The 23181-nt window shown below is 38.6% G+C and overlaps 1 protein-coding gene across 2 annotated transcripts in view; it reads right to left on the bottom strand.

Moving 5' to 3' along the window:
* Positions 1-23181, bottom strand: part of LOC133540636 (GTP cyclohydrolase 1-like) — a 65694-nt gene that overhangs the window by 8673 nt on the left and 33840 nt on the right. The gene's annotated exons all lie outside the window — the stretch shown is intronic.

The following is a 23181-nucleotide window of genomic DNA, read 5'->3' as shown; positions in this document are numbered from 1 at the left end:
GGTCGGTTAAAATTCGGAACTAATGATATGGCTATATGACCGTTGTAATTATCCCATACGCGTGCTGTCACAACTATTTATGTGACGCTGCAAAGCAGAAAAAGACACGGCGGAACAGCCAATCGGAGTATACCTTTTCTTGCCCCACTTCTGGTTACAAGGTAAGCGGAAGCAAACAAAATCATAGATTTACGCATCATTGGAATCTCCGACAGAATCAAAGTTTGCTAAAAACAGAATCTAAATGCGGAAATTCGCTGAAATTGCCGTAATGTGACTGAGATGCTGTCATTGAGAGGAAAAGGGTAAGTCATGTTTCCCATGCACTTGACAAACACTCAGCCCGCCAGCCAGCGGGCCAGCCTTCTGGCCGGGAGCCCTGCACCCTTTTCGGGCCATCTCTGTGCCTGAACCCTTGACGCACGACCACCACAAACTACGAAACTAACTCCAAAATACAGAGCCGAACAGTTCCCAAATGAATTCTATGTGTTTTTTTAGCAAATTTAATGATTAATTGTCGTTTAAAAGCTTAGTGAAAAATGTAGTGCTATTACTGCCAAAGCTAGGAAGTTGTGGATGTAACCAGCGATCTTTATCGGTAAGTTAATATTAAGCTTCTAATACTATGACTGCAGATTTTTTTTTAAAGACTGGTCCTATAAAGTGATGAAGGAGCTTTGAAGGAGTATTTGAAAAGGAACTTGGGAAGGCAGGCCATCCATCCATCCATCCATTTCTACCGCTTGGGAAGGCAGGCCATCCATCTATCCATTTTTTTAACACATATTCCTCACCTCATCGCAGGGCCTCACAGATAGACAGACAACATTCACACTCACATTCACACACTAGGGCACATTTAGTGTTGCCAATCAACCTATCACCAGGTGCATGTTTTTGGCCATTAAGTATTAATTAAATATAAAACATTGCAACACATGCCAATACGACCGGTTTAGTTTACTAATTTGCAATTTTAAATTTCCCGCGGAGTTTATTGTTGAAAACGTCGCGGAATGATGACGCATGCGCGTGACGTCACGGACTGTAAGGAAATATTAGCGCTGCACCACTCGCGGCTAAAAGTAGTCTGCTTTAACCGCATATTTACACAGTATTTTGCACATCTGTGTTGCTGAAACTTTTGCAATTTGTTCAATTAATAATGGAGAAGTCAAAGTAGAAAGATGGAGTTAGGAAGCTTTACCCTTTAGCCACACAAACACACGGTGATTCCTTGTTTAAAATTCCCGGAGGTGAAGCTTTACTATGGATCAGAGCGCGGTCAAGCAAACATGGATCCCGACCAAATGTCAACCAGCAGGTTTCGGTGAGAAAATTGTGGTAAAAAGTCGCCTCTTACTGGAGATCAGCTGAGCTTGCACCGTCCATACAGCTGCCGTCGACTTCCCTCAGACACTGGCCTCAAGACACCCGTGGACACACCCCTCCAACAATCAGGTACTATTAAACTCACAAAAAAAAAAACCCAATAGCAACACAGTAGAAAGATAAGGGATTTCCCAGAATTATCCTAGTAAAATTATCTCAAAACATATGAATCCGTCCCAATGCAATCGCCTTTTTTTTTTTTTTTAAACTTGATTTTTTTTTTTTTCTAGTCATTTGCTATCAATATCCTCAAACACAAATCTTTTATACTCGCTCAAATTAATGGGGAAATTGTCGTTTTCTCAGTCCGAATAGCTCTTGCTGCTGGAGGCTCCCATGAAAAACAATGTGAGGATGTGAGGAGCCCTGACACTTGTGACGTCATCGTCTGCGACTTCCGGTAAAGGCAAGGCATTTTTATCAGCACCAAAAGTTGCGAACTTTATTGTCGATGTTCTCTACTAAATCCTTTCAGCAAAAATATGGCAATATCGCGAAATTATCAAGTATGACACATAGAATGGACCTGGTATCCCCGTTTGAATAAGAAAATCTCATTTCAGTAGGCCTTTAAGTAGACAACGAAAATAATAGACAAAGAAATACATACAACCATGTTATGTAATAACTACAAAATCATTCATATTAACTCAGCACGCAGTTGTGAAAAAGGTTACATTACATTGTGACCTTTTACAAGACAAAAAAGTCCAATAATGTAAGCATTTTAATGCAATTAACCAAAACGACACAATGTAACTTGCTTGCTTTAACTGAGGTAGTCAGACAAGTTAAGTAGACAACCAAAATAATGGAGCAAAAAATACATCAAACCATGTTGTACAAAAACTCAAAATCATTCACATTAACTCAGCTCTGTTGTGCAAAATGTTACAAATTACATATGACTTTCACAGGGCAAACAAGTCCAAAAAGTGCAAATTAATTTCCTTTTTGCATACTTAGCAGCAGGCTACACGTAGATTTGGTCCACGTTTTATTTGTCATTTTACATCCAATGTTCATTAAAACGATAACCTCCTGGCATGATGGACCAATGCGCCACTGTCCGGCTCTGGCATGACAACCTAATGTAAGGGCTCGTGCAAAGCCAACAGATCAAGCATGTAGCTTTAATTTTCAAGCAAACTTTTTTTTTTTTTTTCATTTCATAATTAGCCTATTGAGTCAGACTGCCCAAAATATGATGAAAAGTTCCAAGCATTTACAAGCACTTCACCCAAATTTCAAGCATTTTTCAAACCTTCAAAACATTAAAGTCCAAGCATTTTCAAGGGTTTTAAGCACCCGTGCGAACTCTGAGCATGATACATTAAACCTGGCATATTTCAGATGTTCATGCACTAATTCTAAATTAGTTTAGAATTTAGATTGTGAGCTGCTGTAGAATATATTTGTTTGTTTCTGAATGGTACTCCATTTAGACTGGAGCACACAAGTAAAGCCACATCTTCCACTGAAATCTAATTCCTTCTTTGGCTGTTCTTAAACTGAATAAGACTATTGAAAGACATTAGTAAAAAAAATGCATTACAAAAGTATGAAACCTGAACAAATGTAATGTTTGACATGGTGGGATTGTGACATTGTGCCAACTGGACCTGAATGAAAGTTACCTTTCAACTACAACTAGGCATACAATGTTTTAGTTGTTAAAAGTGTGTCTGTCCTGACAAGTCAAAATGTTTTTACTTTAGTTTTGTAAAAGCCAAAAGCATTTCACAGGTGCAGCTGACAAATATGACATTTTACTCAAAGCACTCAAATCTACACAATGAGATGGAACTGTCATAATATGGCAAGTTAAAAAATCACCTGATCAATAGAAAATGATAATGTCCACTTTTTATATCTGATATCATTTTTAGTATAAAATATTTATTGCCCCTTGTTGACAAACAGTATATTAATATAATATTATAAGTGAGCTTACAGTAAAAAGGGATCTAGATGGCACCATTTGTCGCATGAAACGTGACAAATTTGGGGCATACACTATCCACTTTAGCTGCAGGGTGGTACTAGAGTGTTGAATATCTGGCTTTTTTTAAAATATTCTCTCCATTTGATTTTAATGAATGAAATAAAGGGAAATAAAGAAAAAACTATATCTTGATGTCTGATTAAATCACCCTATTCCTCTCATGCGAGATCCACCAAAAAAGTATTAAACACATGTAAACTTGATAGCACACGCACCGCTGATCTACTTAACTTGTGCGCAGAGGATTGCGTCTTGAACAAAATAAGGAGCGCAATCCATTTAGTGAATATGCAGAATATATGCTGATTTTCAGAACGTGGTTAGGGTCTTGCATAGCAGCTCCCGCCATTAGTTTGTGAATGTGTGTGTGAATGGGTGAATGTGGAAATATCGTCAAAGCGCTTTGAGTACCTTGAAGGTAGAAAAGTACTATACAAGTATATTTACCATATATTTAATAATACATCTACTAAATAAAAATCGTCTTTCAATATGTATTTTCTTGCGTTTGGATCATTCCAGACCAGGGGTTGGCATTTTTTTTTTCTTTGCATCAAAATAGCTATTTGAGCTCTTTTCCACTTAGAGCCATGAAACCTGATTTGATCATTATATTGAAGTTAATGCTACGCATACAGTTTCCTCTAAGGCAGGGGTGTCCAAAGTGCGGCCCGGGGGCCATTTGCGGCCCACAGGTAATTTTTTAACGGCCCCACGGCACATTTTAAAAATACTATTTAAAAAAATTAAAAACATAAAAAGGGGTATAAAAGAACAAACAGGTTAAATATAACAAGAACATGTTGCAATGTTTACTCTACAGCAGGCTGTTTTTCTTTAAAAAAAAAAAAAAAAAAAAAAGTGAATCAAAATCAATTATGAATTATTGACCAATTCAAGGCTCCAATTACATCACATTAAATATTCCACTTTGAGATATTTTTTGGGGCAAATGTTGGATATTTTGTGTTTGCCATATAAAAAACTGAGCTGTTTTTTTTTAAGAATGGCCTAAAACAAACAAACAAAAAACATAAACAAAAAAAACAACTTATAATTGACGGATAGATCTGAAGTTGATCTCGAGACCATTATGTTAAAAGTAAACAGTAAAAAAAAAATTATACCGGTAATTTATTTTATAACACTTTAATGAGTAGGACCCTTTTGGATCAGTGTGTTTTGTTTTTAAGTGTCATTGCACACAAAAATAATAGTGAATTAAAATCAATGGTCTTATGAGTTGTTGACCTTTTTCCGGCTCCAATTATTATATAATCTCAAACATTCTACTTAAAAATTTTATTGGGTGAAAATATTGCATATTTTGTGTTTTTTTCAATAAAAAAAACATGGTTTTCTTTGACAAAAAGAGCATACAACTTAAATCTTTAAAAACGTCATATTGACAGATAGACCTACTGTTGATCTAGAGATTTAAAACTTGAATAATAATAAAAATAATAATACTGAATAATGACACATTTTTAACATTTTATTTTTACCAAAACCCTTTGGGGTCCCTGGGATCAAGCCTGAGTTGAGGCCTAAATGTATATTTTTTATACATATATTTTATTTGTTTTTAAAATAAATGGCCCCTGCTTGCTTTGATTATTCAGTGTGCGGCCCTCAGTGGAAAAAGTTTGGACACCCCTGCTTTAAGGTATTGTAAAGTTACGTTACTGTCTCCCCCCTTATTTTGCATCTTATTTTGTTCCTGGTTTCTTTTATTAGTTCCTCCCTATAGTTTATTGGGGTAATGACCCACACTTCAAAACATGACAATCAGTCAAGGTGCAACTTTGCTGGATTTTTGTTTTATGACCGGTTGTCATAAAATCCTCTATCACCAGTGTTGAGCAAATTCATTTGAAAAATAGTAGTTAATAATGGTTCATACAGTGATTGAATGAGCTTTGGTGTCTACATCTCTCCTTGTCCACAAACAGGGTATAGTGTGATTACTGTATATGATTATTACTTCATTGATTTGCTGTCAAATAATCCCCTGTAGTAGTTAAAGTTGTGTATGTGTTATTAACACCATTATTATGTAACAGCATTATTCCTAACAGTCAGTGGTGTAGCGCAGTAATTCTCAAATGGGGGTTAGCATACCCCTGGGGGTACTTGAAGGTATGCCAAGGAGTACGTGAGATTTTTTTTTTTAAATATTCTAAAAATAGCAACAATTAAAAAATCCTTTATAAATATATTTATTGAATAATACCTGTCAAAATATGAATGTAAGTATATAAACTGTGAAAAGAAATACAAAAATGCAATATATTCAGTGTTGACAGCTAGATTTTTTGTGGACATGTTCTATAAATATTGATGTTAAAGATTTATTTTTTTGTGAAAAAATGTTTAGAATTAGTTAACGAATCCAGATGGATCTCTATTACAATCCTTAAAGAGGGCACTTTAAAGGCCTACTGAAATTAGATTTTCTTATTTAAACGGGGATAGCAGGTCCGTTTTATGTGTCATACTTGATAATTTCGCGATATTGCCATATTTTTGCTGAAAGGATTTAATAGCGAACATCCACGATGAAGTTCGCAATTTTAGGTGCTAAGAGAAAAGCCCTGCCTCTACCGGAAGTGGCAGATGATGACGTCACATGCTGATGGCTCCTCACATATTCACATTGTTTTTAATGGGAGCTTCCAACAAAAAGAGCTATTCGGACCGAGAAAACGACAATTTCCCCATTAATTTGAGCGAGGATGAAAGATTTGTGTTTGAAGATATTGATAGCGACGGACTAGAAAAAAAAAAAAAAAGACGGATTCATATGTTTTTAGAGACATTTACTAGGAGAATTCTGGGAAATCCCTTATCTTTCTATTGTGTTGCTAGTGTTTTAGGAAGTTTAACAGTACCTGATAGTCGGAAGTGTACGTCCACGGCCGACCGGGTGTTGATGCGCAGTGTCTCAGGGAAGTCGATGGCAGCTATACGGGAGACACAAGCTCAGCGGTAAGTGGCGACTTTTTAACCACGATTTTCTCACCGAAACCTGCTGGTTGACAAGTGGTCGCGATCCATGTCCGCTGTGATCCATAGGAAAGTTTCACCTCTGTGAATTTTAAACAAGGAATCACCGTGTGTTTGTGTGGCTAATGGTTAAAGCTTCCCAACTCCATCGTACTACTTTGACTTCTCCAATATTAATTGAAGAAATTGCAAAAGATTCAGCAACACAGATGTCCAAAATACTGTGTAATTATGCCGTTAAAGCAGACGACATTTAGCCTGTGTGTGTGCGCAGCGCTCATATTCATAACAGCCCGTGACGACACGCGCACACATCATTACGTGACGTTTTCAAGAAAAAAGTCCTGGGAAATTTTAAATTGCAATTTAGTAAACTAAAAAGGCCGTATTGGCATGTGTTGCAATGTTAATATTTTATCATTGATATATAAACTATCAGACTGCGTGGCCGGTAGTAGTGGGTTTCAGTAGGCCTTTAAGTTGATGATTACTTCTATGTGTAGAAATCTCTATTTATAATTGAATCACTTGTTCATTTTTCAACAAGATTTTAGTTATTATTATATCTTTTTTTTTCCAAATAGTTCAAGAAAGACCACTACAAATGAGCTATATTTTGCACTGTTATAAAATTTAATAAAGCAGAAACTGATGACATAGTGCTGTATTTTACTTCTTTATCTCTTTTTTTCAACCAAAAATACTTTGCTCTGATTAGGAGGTACTTGAATTAAAAAAATCTTCACAGAGGGTACATCACTGAAAAAAGGTTGAGAACAACTGGTGTAGCGTACGACTAAAAAAGGTCTAAACATGCATAGTAGCGCCGCGGCTGAGGCTGTTATTGGTTGGCTTTTAGTACTTTTCCTGTGTGGATGCAATTCAATCATGAGGCATTCTGCCCACCTTTGATAAAATGCCTTCTTTTTTGCAATTAAAGTTGTGTCACACACCACCAGTTCCAAAAACACTCAATCCCAGTCTAGCTATCATTGTTTATTAGCAACAAAGGAAGCTAACAAGCTAAGTCCTGACAATTTAAATGTCAATATTTCTCTCCAGAAAACATTGCAACTACAACTAAATGGCTGATGCGGAACTTTGGAAGACACATTAAGAGGCCTCAAGGGACAGCTTAGTGACACAGAAGAAGCCACAACAGAGGGATAAAAGAGCCAGAGGTTGCAGACCCCTGTCCTAGATGCATGAATGTGCTGCTGCTCTGAAGGTGCACTGCATGTAGAGCAGGCAGTCAGCGGACTAAAAATTATGTTGGTTGTCTATAAATTGCGATTTTGTATTGTAAAAAATGTGTTCCAGATTATACAGTAAATGTGTGCGGTTAGTTCAACAACATCGCACACAGGTTTCAGAGCACGATAACATGAAGGTAGAGGGCACAAAATGCCAGTAGTACATGCAAAAACTTCATTTAAATAAGGCGGTTTGCACCGCTTTTTAATTGCAGTCTTAGTGAATCACACACAACCAGAGGTGGGTAGTAACGCGCTACATTTACTCCGTTACATTTACTTGAGTAACTTTTGGGATAAATCGTACTTCTACGAGTAGTTTTTATGCAACATACTTTTACTTTTACTTGAGTATATTTATAGAGAAGAAACGCTTTTACTCCGTTCCATTTATCTACATTAAGCTCGCTACTCGCTACTTTTTTTTATCGATCTATTAATGTTTGTTTTGGTTAATGACAGACCTTCAAAGTAGGATCTACGCATGCCTGCGTTTCACCAATAAAATGCAGTCACTGGTGACGTTGGACCAATCAAACAAAACCAGGCGGTCACGTGACCGTCACACGTCGAATCCGACCTAAAAAGGTTGAAAAACTTATTCGGGTGATACCATTTAGTGGTCAATTGTACGGAATATGTACTGTATTGTGCAATATAATAATAAAAGTTTCAATCAATCAATCAAAAGTGTAAAGGAAAAAAGACAATTTTTATTTCAACCGTACTTCCGGTCAAAAGCCTAAAGACTGATCGCACAGTTCCTGTCTTCACAATAAAAGCGCCGCTCCATCGCGCCTGAGCTAACAAAATAAGAGTCTCCGAAAGCCAGCGCAAACAAGCTAGCAAGCTACGGAGTTTGCCGCCAATGTATTTCTTGCAAAGTGTATAAAAACGAATATGGAAGCTGGACAAATAAGATGCCAAAAACCAACGACTTTCATGTGGTATTAGACAGAAAAGAGGAACTTTTTTTCTCCTCCATTTGAAAACCTGGACGTCTTGATTCCAATCAATGCGAGTCATCAGAATCAGGTAACACACCAACTTATATTCTTGTCTTCGTGAAAGATAGGAATTTATATGTTAAACATGCATGTATATTCATTAAAACACCTTCAACATGTGAACAAAAACGGCAAAATAAATAAATGTAAATTATATACTGTATATATAAATGTATATATATATATATATATATATATATATGTATATGTGTATGTATGATATGTGTGTGTATACATGATATGTGTGTGTATGTATATATGAGGTAGATCACCTCAACTTGGTCATTTACTAAGTAATTGATAATGTTGAACAACTTATTGGGGTGTTACCATTTAGTGGTCAATTGTACAGAATATGTACTGTACTGTGCAATCTACTAATACATGTTTCAATCAATCAATCAATCAAATCAATGATAGCCTACTGAGACTATGGTGCTGTTAAGTTATTGTGGCTCAATGTGCCATTTTTTTTGTTTTATTTTAATGTACTATTATTTAATATATATTATTGATTTAGTTGCTTAAGAGATATTCCTGGCTCTGAATTTGCTCATTGCTATTTTTATGTTTTTGTGCATTATTTGTTGCCGTAATCAGGTTACTCATCAGTTACTCGGTACTTGAGTAGATTTTTCACAACATACTTTTTACTTTTACTCAAGTAAATATTTGGGTGACTACTCTTTACTTTTACTTGAGTAATAAATCTCTAAAGTAACAGTACTCTTACTTGAGTACAATTTCTGGCTACTCTACCCAACTCTGCACACAACACACCCGCTAAGAGTACACGCAATTTTATAGTTTGCACATGCCGTTTGGAGCCTGATATTTGGATCTTAGTGGATCAGACCCTAAAGAGATGCTTTGTAAAACGTCATGGGACAAGAGCAGAAACATGAATAATTGCATAAGTCCAAGTGTGTCTGTGACTCGCAATCTGACAACTCAACTTCTTTGTATTAAATCACAGGAGCAGCTAAATGCTGTTTCATGGCATTTTCATGCTGGAATTAGGAAATCGATTTTTCTATTCTCATTGAGTTCAGCTGAGTAGAACGTTTAAATTTGGAAATGAAAAAAAAAAATCTAAATTTAAGATTTCAGTCATGTTGTAGCCTGTGACTCAGGTTTGTTCTATAAAAACCAAGGAGGCTATTTAGAAACCCCAAAGCCAACAGCAAATCTTGTGTGCTGGAACGTCTTTGACTGAAAAGTACCGAGACTCAGAATGGATATAAAGTTGTTTCAGAGTCTCAAAGTTAAAGTTAAAAAGTTAAAGTACCAATGATTGTCTCACACACAGTAGGTGTGGCAAATTATTCTCTGCATTTGACCCATCACCCTTGATTACCCCCCGGGAGGTGAGGGGAGCAGTGGGCAGCAGCAGTGGCCACGCCGGGAAATCATTTTTGGTGATTTAACCCCCAATTCCAACCCTAGATGCTGAGTGCCAAGCAAGTAAATGCTTAGCATGGATCATCTAATGACCATATTGCTCAATGCAATCCATGAATAGAAAATGTATTTAACATTTTTTAAAATCGGGACAAGGGATGGGTACCGAATCTTGTACTTCTCTGACACCGATTGAATCTCATCGGACCTATCGGGCACTGATTCACATAAAATCTTACGGTGCCATGTTTTGGTAGATGGGTTGCGCGTGACGTCAGGCATGATTGCTGACTCACGACTTTTAGCAATTTGGCCCTTGCCGATCACTCCAGCGGCATTGAAAGCGGCCAAACTATCAACAGGTAAGGTAGCAATTTCCAATGCCAACAAAGAAACGGTCTTAAAAAATGCACCAACATAAGTTCAGTAAAGCTCACTTTTTTCAAAACTGCGCGAGCTTAAAGGGGAACATTATCACCAGACCTATGTAAGCGTCAATATATAACTTGATGGTGCAGAAAAAAAGACTATATATTTTTTAACCAATTTCCGAACTCAAAATGGGTGAATTTTGGCTAATTAAACGCCTTTCTGTTTATTGCTCTGGTGGCGATAACGTCAGAACGTGACGTCATCGAGGTAATACAGCCGCCATTTTCATTTTCTACACATTACACACACGAGTCTGAGCTCTGTTATTTTCCGTTTTTTCGACTATTTTTTGGAACCTTGGAGACATCATGCCTCGTCGGTGTGTTGTCGGAGGGTGTAACAACACTAACAGGGACGGGTTCAAGTTGCACCGAAGATGCGAAAGTGTCTGCCGCCAGACCCCCATTGAATGTGCTGTAGTGTTTTCACATTTGACCGGTGATGACAGACATGACACAGAGATGTATGGATAACCTGCAGATGCATTTGCAACGATAAAGTCAACAAAATCACAAAGGTGAGTTTTGTTGTTGGCTTATGTGCTCATCAAACATATTTGGTTGTGGCGTGACTGCCAGCTAATTGATGCTAACATGCTACGCTAATCGATGCTAACATGCTACGCTAATCGATGCTAACATGCTATTTACCGGCGATGACAGACATGGCACAGAGATGTATGGATAACCTGCAGATGCATTTGCAATGATAGTCAACGAAATCACAAAGGTGAGTTTTGTTGATGTTGACTTATGTGCTAATCAGACATATTTGGTCGCGGCGTGACTGCCAGCTAATCAAAGCTAACATGCTATTTACCGGCGGTGCTAAAGCAGACATGGCACAGAGACGTATGGATAACCTGCAGATGCATTTGCAACTATATTACGTTTCCTTCCACCCACATTTAATGCGAAAAAAACACTTACCAATCGACGGATTTAAGTTGCTCCATTATCACAAAATGCGAAAGTCCTGATCGTTTGGTCCGCACATTTTACCGGCGATGCTAACGCAGCTATTCGGCCATGCTATGGCTATGAATAGCGTCAATAGCTATTTGCTCAATAGCTTCAGTTTCTTCTTCAATACTTTCATACTCCAACCATCTGTTTCAATACATGCGTAATCTGTTGAATCGCTTAAAACGCTGAAATCCGAGTCTGAATCCGAGCTAATGTCACTATATCTTGCTGTGGTATTCCCATTGGCAGCACTGTATGACGTCACAGGAAAATGAATAGTGGTTTCGAAGATAGCGAAAGGCACTTTAAAGCTTTATTTAGGGATATTCCGGGACAGGTAAAATTTTGAAAAAAACTTCAAAAAAATACAACAAGTCACTGGGAACTGATTTTTATTGTTTTTAACCCTTTTGAAATTGTGATAATGTTCCCCTTTAATGCTAATATACATTGGTTTAGCTACTGACATGCTACTCATTAGCATTAGCGATTTTGGGGGAAGGGCGTGGCGAAGTTGGGAGAGTGGCCGTGCCAGCAATCTAAGAGTTATTGGTTCAATCCCCACCTTCTACCATCCTAGTCACGTCCGTTGTGTCCTTGAGCAAGACACTTCACCCTTGCTCTTGATGAGTCCTGGTTAGCGCCCTGCATGGCAGCTCCCGCCATCAGTGTGTGAATGTGTGTGTGTGAATGGGTAAATGTGGAAATAGTGTCAAAGCGCTTTGAGTTCCTTAAAAAAAAAAAGATAAAAGCGCCCTACAAGTCCAACCGATTAGCGATTTTACATGGCGATATTAACCAAATTTCTTAATGAAAACTACACTAAGATGCACATTACAAACAGCTGCTTAAAAGTAAGTACAATACTTACAGTATTAACACTTTTAAGGGCGCAAAACCCCCACAAACGATACACCACTGCCATCTAACATCTTGGATTTGCAACTGTAAATGTAAATGTCCTACTTGCGAATGAGACTGAGAAAGTGATAATAAACAAGATAACTATAAAGCAGTTACAATCAGCGGTTATTTTTTTTTTAAATGATGGAATGAAAAAAAAATATTTTATTAGTAAAAAAATATTTAACAACACACACAACAGTACCAAAAATTTGTAACGTCAGTATTGATTCCCAGGGACAGAGAATTGGTAACATATTAGTTCAAATGTGAATAGTACCCATCACTTGTCGGGATCATTGAGCCCTTAAAAAGTGCAACCCAAGCTGACCAATACTACAACCAAGAAATAAAGAGAGACAGGTGGAAGACCAAACAGCAGATTTGGAGAAAAATGTATGGCTATGAGACAACACGCCACACAAGTAAAACCTTAAACAAAAAATAGAAGCGCTTACAGTACCATCGATTAAACAATAAAACTGTGTTCCATTTTTTCAATATAATTTTAGGATTGTTGACGTCTACAGCAGAAGGCTAAAAGGTAAGAAAAAAACACTTTGTTTCCCAAATTCCTATGCATAAAATACAGTTGTATCTCAGTGTTTATAGTCCCCGGAATTTTCTGCAAAAATTGTAATAAAATATCTCATTTTCATACACTCTCTTGATTTTAGTATGAGTAAACATGTGGTGATAAGTCTGTACCTTTTTTTATTATTGTTTTTTTTTTTTTTACTGAGTACAGCTACAAAATGTCTGACCATAGAGCCAAATAAAGTTGTAGCATACCGTAAGAGTCCAATCAAAGTCAAGAGCCTTAGAGTCAATGTTTCCAGAGTGTAACTGAATGCACCGCACTGCTACAGTAAGTCTACCCAAACATTCACCCATCCATTTTCTACCGCTTGTCCCGTTCGGATTTGCTGGAGCCTATATCAGTTGCATTCGGGCGGAAGGCGAAGTACACTCTGGACAAGTCGCCATCTCATCACAGGGCCAACACAGAGAGACAGACAACATTTGCACACTAGGGCCAATTTAGTGTTGCCAATCAACCTATCCCCAGGTGCATGTTTTTGACAATAATATGATGCTTATTGGCTGTATTTTGTAGTTTTGTTAGAGAAATAGGGTGAGAAAGACTGTTGAAAATGAACAAGTCGTAGAAAAGTAAAAAGGTGGCGTTCGTGGGGTTCTTAACGCCCTTGCCACTCATCGCCGGGATGTTAAATGCTTTTTTTATGCATTTCAAAGATCAATTATATACATTTTGCATCATTTTCTGCATGTACAACAATTCTGTATAAGAAGTGTTTTGCATCAAAACGTTTGGGTGCCCAAATTGTATTCATTGAATATACGTTTCATTATCACAGGACCCTTTGGAAGGGATTACTAACGACAAACCAAGTTACTCCTCTGTATTTGAAATATGACATTAAAAGGAGGTATTCACTTCATAGTTCAGGAGCGTCAAACAAAACAGATTGCTTCAGCCATCCATAATGCACTGGACCCTGCTGGTGTGGCCGAGGTCATCGAAGCTGTGTGAGTGAAATTATTCGCCATGATTACCACTTAAATTGCGTGAATAGTTTCAGGAATGTCATTAAAAGTGCCAATATTCAATTATTTCAGTCACATGTGCATGGTGATGAGGTGTACAGAAGAAAAGCACACAAACTGTGTCAAGTATCATGCTGGGGGTATTTTATGATGATACCAAGACTACGACAGAATTCCTCGCATTTGCAATGAACAAATGATTTTTTCCCTTTTTGGTGGATGTCAGCAGATGATACGCTGAAGTACCTGAATTAAACAGTGCATGCAGATTTTAATCAACATACTTCTGCTAGATTTATTAGAAAAACTAGTTATCTTTCATGAGAATGGTGGGGACATGTGGGGCTAAAAATTGACTTTTGAAAATATTTTTGTTATTGGCATGTATAAAAATGTTCTATATTATGTAAATTGTTAGAAATAAAGATATCAATTTATTGTCTTATCTTTGGTCAACATGTACTGTCCCACAAAAGTCTCAAAATAACAAACATAATATCAAATTTTTTTTGGGACGTATAACTATACAGTGGCACCTTGATTTACTGTTTCTAGAACATTGTTTGTAAACCGAAACGTTTGGATAGAAAAGTGGAGTTCCCTGTAAAAACAATATAAACATAAATAATTGGGTCAAACCTCATCCAAATCCATATTTTTGTAAAAAAAATTTGAAGACACGATTATTTATGCACGCACACACACACACACACACACACACACACACACACACACACACACACACACACACACACACACACACACACACACACACACGCACACACACACACACACACACACACACACACAAAATTGAAGGACCTACAAAAAAATGTCAATATGTGCTTTATTTTTAACAGAAAATCTTACAATACATAAAACATATGTTTCCTATCGCACTTAAAGAACAATTTTAGACGGTTAAACTATAAAAGGCATTACAGCACTCAGAACAATTTAGAAATGTCCGTATTACACATTCAAGGATTAAGTTAGAACAGTATAAAAAGCTGTATTGACATTATGATTAATGCTTCATGATTTATAGTTGCCACTCCTGGTCTGTGGTTTATAAAAACACAATTATTAGTAAATACTTAAAACAAAACTATGGATAGAAGTACTCAGATAAGCAATGTACGTAGCAGCCCCACCCACCCCCAAAGCTCATGGTTTTTCAGCAATTGAACGTGCAAAAAGTAGCAAAAAAAAAGAAAAACCTTTTGAAGGCCTACTGAAATTAGATTTTCTTATTTGAACGGGGATAGCAGGTCCATTCTATGTGTCATACTTGATCATTTCGCGATATTGCCATATTTTTGCTGAAAGGATTTAGTAGAGAACATCGACAATAAAGTTCGCAACTTTTGGTCGCTAATAAAAAAAGCCTTGCCTATACCGGAAGTAGCAGACGATGTGTGCGTGATGTCACGGGTTGTAGAGCTCCTCACATCCTCACATTGTTTACAATCATAGCCAGCAGCAGCTAGAGCTATTCGGACCGAGAAAGCGACAATTTGCCCATTAATTTGAGCGAGGATGAAAGATTCGTGGATGAGGAAATTTAGAGTGAAAGACTAGAAAGAAAAGAAAGGCGATTGCAGTGGGCGCGATTCAGATGTTATTAGACACATTTACCAGGATACTTCTGGAAAATCCCTTATCTGCCTATTGTATTGCTAGTGTTTTAGTGAGATTAAATAGTACCTGAAAGTCGGAGGGGTGTGGCCACGGGTGTGTTGACACCAGAGTCTCTGAGAGAAGTCATGGCAGCTGCAGCAGGACGGATGTCTCCGGTAAGAGGCATTTTTTATTTGCCAAGATAATCCATCCCACCTCACAGGTGTGCCTTCGGTTGCCCAGTTTTGCTTTATTTGGTGTCTGGTGTACAGATCCTTGCAACATGGGGCCGTGCATTGTAATGCTGCAACATGAGGTGATTGTACCCTGGTTGAATGGCACAACAATTGTCCTTTTTTATTATGAATTTGCACTAAATTAGTTTGCTTGCAATTTTGTTGTACAATGTACAATGACACTAAAGATATATTATTGTTCTCCTTCTTCTCAGGATCTCGTCCCAGTATCTTTGTGCATTCAAAATGCCATCAAAAAAATGCACTTGCGTTCGTTGTCCATAACATACGCTGCCCATACTAAAACCTCACCCCCACCAAGGGCCACTCGATTCACAACGTTGGCATCAGCAAACCGCTCTCCCACACGATGCCACACACACTGGCCGTCATCTGCCCTGAACAGTGAAAACTGGGTTTCCTCTTTGACAGTATTTCACCCATTCACACACATATGTCCAAGATGGCGGCGCCCGGACGGGCTGCAACATTGCGGAGCTCCTGCTAAAGATGGAACATTTGGCAGAAATACCGGACAATTCTACAAACTTTATGGCTGGCTCACACCGTGGTCACTCTGTGATCACGTACGACCGCCAGACACTTCTGGATGTGGACATATCGGGCCGTTTTGGACTGATGGACGCGTGCGTGCTAAACGTGCTAACTAGCATGGGAATACGTCGACGGCTACATCCAGCGGCCTGTGAAGCAACGGAGTCTAGTAGCAGCGGGGGCCGTCTACGGAGCAGACGCCAGCGGTGTGATCGGAAACGAGGATGCCGAGCGGGGCTAAAAACAAAGCAGAAGGCTAATCCCCACAGAACACCACTTCCCTCCATCCTGAAGACGCATTTAAATGGAAAATGCGAGACTACTGGTCTGGGTAAAGAGTCAGTTAAATTAGAACAAGTTTTTTCTGCTTCGAGTGTTTCAGAGTTGTTTTACCGAGGTGGCTAACTATGATGCGTGCAGTTTATCAAAGCAACAAACAAACACTCGGAAAATCCCCGTTACTGAGGTGGCTAACTATGATGCGTGCAGTTTATCAAAGCAACAAACAAACAATCGGAAAATCCCCGTTACTGAGGTGGCTAACCATGATGCGTGCAGTTTATCAAAGCAACAATCAAACAATCGTATCAATTCCTAGATATGGTCGTAACTATACTAAATGCACTGGGCATAATAAACACAACATTATTAATATTGCTACTACGGATAATTTGATCAAAAATTCCCTGAAACAGCCCACTACCTATAATATAGGTTTTTTAAACATAAGATCATTGTCTCCCAAAACGTTATTAGTTAATGATATTATCAGAGACAACAATCTTAACGTCATCGGTCTCAGCGAAACCTGGCTTAAACCAAACAACTTTTTTGCGCTAAATGAGGCATGTCCTCCTAACTTTACACATGCGCATATTGCCCGTCCGCTTAAAAGGGGCGGGGGGGTCGCACTAATATACAACGAAAACTTTAACCTTAGTCCTAACATAAATAATAAATATAAATCGTTTGAGGTGCTTACTATGAGGTCTGTCACACCGCTGCCTCTACACCTGGCTGTTATCTACCGCCCCCCAGGGCCCTATTCGGATTTTATCAATGATTTCTCAGAGTTCGTTGCTGATCTAGTGACACACGCCGATAATATGATCATAATGGGGGACTTTAATATCCATATGAATACCCCATCGGACCCACCGTGCGTAGCGCTCCAGACTGTAATTGATAGCTGTGGTCTCACACAAATAATAAATGAACCCACGCATCGCAACGGTAATACGATAGACCTAGTGCTTGTCAGGGGTATCACCGTTTCCAAAGTTACGATACTCCCGTATACTTAAGTATTGTCCGATCATTACCTTATAAAATTCGAGGTTCAGACGCATGTTCGTCAAACTAATAATAATAATAACTGCTATAGCAGCCGCAACATTAATACAGCCACAACGACAACTCTTGCTGACCTTCTGCCCTCGGTAATGGCACCATTCCCAAAGTATGTGGGCTCTATTGATAACCTCACTAACAACTTTAACGACGCCCTGCGCGAAACCATTGATAACATAGCACCGCTAAAGTTAAAAAAGGCTCCAAAAAAGCGCACCCCGTGGTTTACAGAAGAAACTAGAGCTCAGAAATTATTATGTAGAAAGCTGGAACGCAAATGGCGCACGACTAAACTTGAGGTGCACCATCAAGCATGGAGTGATGGTTTAATAACTTATAAACGCATGCTTACCTTAGCTAAAGCTAAATATTACTCAAATCTCATCCACCGTAATAAAAACTATCCTAAATTTTTGTTTAGTACGGTAGCATCGCTAACCCAACAAGGGACCCCTTCCAGTAGCTCCACCCACTCAGCTGATGACTTTATGCAATTCTTTAGTAAGAAAATTGAAGTCATTAGAAAGGAGATTAAAGACAATGCGTCCCAGCTACAACGGGGTTCTATTAACACTGATACGATGGTATATACGGCGGATACTGCCCTCCAAAATAGTTTCTCTCGTTTTGAGGAAATAACAGAGGAATTGTTACAACGTGTAAATGGAATAAAACAGACAACATGTTTACTTGACCCTCTTCCTGGGAAACTGATCAAGGAGCTCTTTGTATTATTAGGTCCATCAGTGCTAAATATTATAAACTTATCACTCTCCTCGGGCACTGTTCCCCTAGCATTCAAAAAAGCGGTTATTCATCCTCTTCTTAAAAGACCTAACCTCGATCCTGACCTTATGGTAAACTACCGACCGGTGTCTCACCTTCCCTTTATTTCAAAAATCCTCGAAAAAATTGTTGCGGAGCAGTTAAATGAACACTTAGCGTCTAACAATCTATGTGAAACCTTTCAATCCGGTTTCAGGGCAAATCACTCCACGGAGACAGCCCTCGCAAAAATGACTAATGATCTATTGCTAACGATGGATTCTGATGCGTCATCTATGTTGCTGCTCCTCGATCTTAGCGCTGCTTTCGATACAGTCGATCATAATATTTTATTAGAACGTATCAAAACACGAATTGGTATGTCAGACTTAGCCCTGTCTTGGTTTAACTCTTATCTTACTGATAGGATGCAGTGTGTCTCCCATAACAATGTGACCTCGGACTACGTTAAGGTAACGTGTGGAGTTCCCCAGGGTTCGGTCCTTGGCCCTGCACTCTTCAGCATCTACATGCTGCCGCTAGGTGACATCATACGCAAATACGGTATTAGCTTTCACTGTTATGCTGATGACACCCAACTCTACATGCCCCTAAAGCTGACCAACACGCCGGATTGTAGTCAGCTGGAGGCGTGTCTTAATGAAATTAAACAATGGATGTCCGCTAACTTTTTGCAACTCAACGCCAAAAAAACGGAAATGCTGATTATCGGTCCTGCTAGACACCGAACTCTATTTAATAATACAACTCTAACATTTGACAACCAAACAATTAAACAAGGCGACACGGTAAAGAATCTGGGTGTTATCTTCGACCCAACTCTCTCCTTTGAGGCACACATTAAAAGCGTTACTAAAACGGCCTTCTTTCATCTCCGTAATATCGCTAAAATTCGCTCCATTCTGTCCACTAAGGACGCTGAGATCATTATCCATGCGTTTGTTACGTCTCGCCTCGACTACTGTAACGTATTATTTTCGGGTCTCCCCATGTCTAGCATTAAAAGATTACAGTTGGTACAAAATGCGGCTGCTAGACTTTTGACAAGAACAAGAAAGTTTGATCACATTACGCCTGTACTGGCTCACCTGCACTGGCTTCCTGTGCACTTAAGATGTGACTTTAAGGTTTTACTACTTACGTATAAAATACTACACGGTCTAGCTCCATCCTATCTTGCCGATTGTATTGCACCATATGTCCCGGCAAGAAATCTGCGTTCAAAGGACTCCGGCTTGTTAGTGATTCCCAAAGCCCAAAAAAAGTCTGCGGGCTATAGAGCGTTTTCCAGTACTCTGGAATGCCCTCCCGGTAACAGTTCGAGATGCCACCTCAGTAGAAGCATTTAAGTCACACCTTAAAACTCATTTGTATACTCTAGCCTTTAAATAGACTCCTTTTTTAGACCAGTTGATCTGCCGTTTCTTTTCTTTTTCTTCTATGTCCCACTCTCCCTTGTGGAAGGGGTCCGGTCCGATCCGGTGCCCATGTACTGCTTGCCTATGTATCGGCTGGGGACATCTCTGCGATGCTGATCAGCCTCCGCTTGGGATGGTTTCCTGCTGGCTCCGCTGTGAACGGGACTCTCGCTGCTGTGTTGGATTCGCTTTGGACTGGACTCTCGCGACTGTGTTGGATCCATTGTGGATTGAACTTTCACAGTATCATGTTAGACCCGCTCGACATCCATTGCTTTCCTCCTCTCTAAGGTTCTCATAGTCATCATTGTCACCGACGTCCCACTGGGTCATTATTGTCACCGATGTCCCACTGGGTGTGAGTTTTCCTTGCCCTTATGTGGGCCTACTGAGGATGTCGTGGTGGTTTGTGCAGCCCTTTGAGACACTAGTGATTTAGGGCTATGTAAGTAAACATTGATTGATTGATTGATCTGTGAAGAGAACACCTCTCCAACGTGACAGACGCAATCAAATGTGAGCATTTGCCCACTCAAGCCTGTTATGGCGACCAACTACAGTCAGGTCAAGACCCCGATGAGGAGAGGAGTTTCCCTGAGACGGTCTCTCACAGTTTGTGCAGAAGTTATTTGGTCATGCAAACCAATTGTTGCAGAAACTGATCCGGGTGGCTGGTCTCAGACGATCATGGAGGTGCACCTGCTAGATGAAAAGGTCCTAGCTGGTATAGTTAAGTGTGGTCTACGGTTGCACTGATAAATTCTCTCAAACGTCTTTGGAGATGGCTTATGATAAAAAATGAATCAATATTCGATTCAGTTTTGGTGGATATTCCTGCACATATGTGGCATTGTGCTTTGTGATAAAACTGCACATTTCAGACTGGCCTCTGCCTAAGGCACACCTATGCGATAATCATGCTGTGTAATCCGCATCTTGATATGCCACACCTGTAAAGTGTGATGGATTATCTTGGCAAAGAAGAAATGCTCACTAACACAAGTTGAGACAGATTTGTGAACAATATTTGAGAGGAATAGGTATTTTGTGTATAAAGTAAAAGGTTTAGATGTTTGAGTTTTACTCATAAAAAATCTGAGCAAAAACAAACGTGTTGCATTTATACGCACACGCACACAGAAGGAGAAAAGCTATACTTAATACAGGAAGAACATGAAAACTACACACGGAAAAGCTGATTCCGAACACAAAACACACACGCTTTTTACTCCCCTGTGTACGCATACCAAACAACAGGAACACTGCCTACGGTATCGTCAAAGAGCCAAAACACATTACTGTTTTTCTGTACCAACTGCCAGATCCTTAATTGATTAATTATTTTTTAACATAATTGTGCTGAATCAATACAGACTGATGCACACAGGTACACTTCAAAGCCATAAACCTTTCAAATTATGCTGAATGATACAATATTAAAGCAATACATTTAGCCACAAAAGCAAAGACAAACTCATATTAGTCACTTTGAGACCCTCTCCCTGAAACCTAATGACCAGGTTAAAAATCTAGGGGTAACAATGGACTCAGATTTGACCTTTAATAGCCACATTAAATCAATCACGAGTAGCTCTTTACCACGTAAAAAAAGAGGCACATTCCCTTGACGTTCATAATGACATCTAATTTGTAGTTCAACATGGTCTACAAGAAAAGATGCATACATTCAGGAATTAGCAGTTGCAGGGAGGAGAGATGCAGTGTGACTAAATATATATATATATATATATATATATATATACACGTACACATTTTGCTCAAGGAGTAAACAAACTGACAATGTTGTTTGCAATAGCTAATTTTCACTTAAACATTATCCTATTATTTAGTAGACCAGGCTTGAAATAATGTTTTGTCATTTGGTGTTACAATACAGTCGTCCCTCACCACATCGGCCTTTAAATGTTGTGGCTCCACCACATTGCGGATTTTTTTTTTTTTTAAAAGCATATTCCCCAACATTCTTGCTCTTTTTAAAGCTGTTTTCAAGCATAAAATGGCGTAATTAACTAAAAATGTCAATACTATTGTATTATTAGCCACAAGATAAGACCAAACCAATTGGAGCATGCTGTTCTCTAGTGTGGCCACTGATTGGCTCAGCTTTAAACTGCATTACGCTATAAAACTAAGAATTTTAAGGTCTCAAAAGGGTCTCATGTCATGTCTAGAGGGGTCTCATAATGTTTAAACATTTAATTTAGAAGGTAGTAAATAGTCCTGTTTATGCTATTGGTATGAAAATATTTGATTTGTAATTAATGGATTCCATTTGTGGAAATACTTTTATTTTGGTCATGTCCGGAGCCAATTCACCGCGATAAACTAGCAATTATAGCATATGTAAAGATGTACGACCAGGGGGCCATTTTCAGCCCACAGGTTATTTATTGTCCCTCGACATATTCACAAAATCAAGTTTTAGAAACAAAACCAATTTGCTTTGCAACAAACACAAAAGTTAAAACATTGCTTTGTTTTTGTTTATCATTTTACTGATGTACATTAAAGTTGATGAAACCAAATCAATGTACACAATGTATCAAAGCATTCTTTCATTTTTCAGTATGAGGCCTTTGGTAGAAAACGTTTGGACCACCCTGGCCGGTATAGCCTTTGGACCTGAAATGTGACAGACAATATCTCTACTTAACAATAATAATGTATTTTTGCAGGGATCATTTATTTGAAAGGAATACAAATACAACATAACTGGTGCATTATTGTAAATTACTTTATGCTTTTAAATAACTGTCCTGCATCAATTGCTGGCCCAATTGTGTCACTGGAATAAAAGCAGTTAAAAGCCCCCCATTATTAAAAAACAGAATAAGAACTCATTTATGTTTACATGTTTCTATTGATCCAACATTACACAATTTTGTATTTCATATACCAGCTCAGTAAAAATATTCTCTAGACCTGACTAGCATGGAGGTTTAAGTCGTTATCTTACAGCCCTGGCTGGGATATCACCGAGAGGAAAAAAAATGAGGGGCGCTGCGTCGCAGGTTTTGTCTATGATGACCTAACATTTTTTTTAACCACTTCCTTCCACACCACTTCTTTCATTATGTTGATCTGTGAAGTGGAACGTAATGCTGGCAGAGTAGAGAGGTCAGGGGCTCCCACTGCCTAGATACATATAGTCTAATATTAGAACATTTCCTTGATTTGTTAGCAGCATCTCTGCTGATTCCCAAGCACATGGCAACAAGCCGGCCAATAGAATTTCAGGAGCCCACTAAGCACCTCGCTC

Source organism: Nerophis ophidion, linkage group LG22, assembly GCF_033978795.1.
Source record: "Nerophis ophidion isolate RoL-2023_Sa linkage group LG22, RoL_Noph_v1.0, whole genome shotgun sequence".
Lineage (NCBI taxonomy): Eukaryota > Metazoa > Chordata > Actinopteri > Syngnathiformes > Syngnathidae > Nerophis > Nerophis ophidion.
This window is presented reverse-complemented; position numbering and strand designations above follow the sequence as displayed.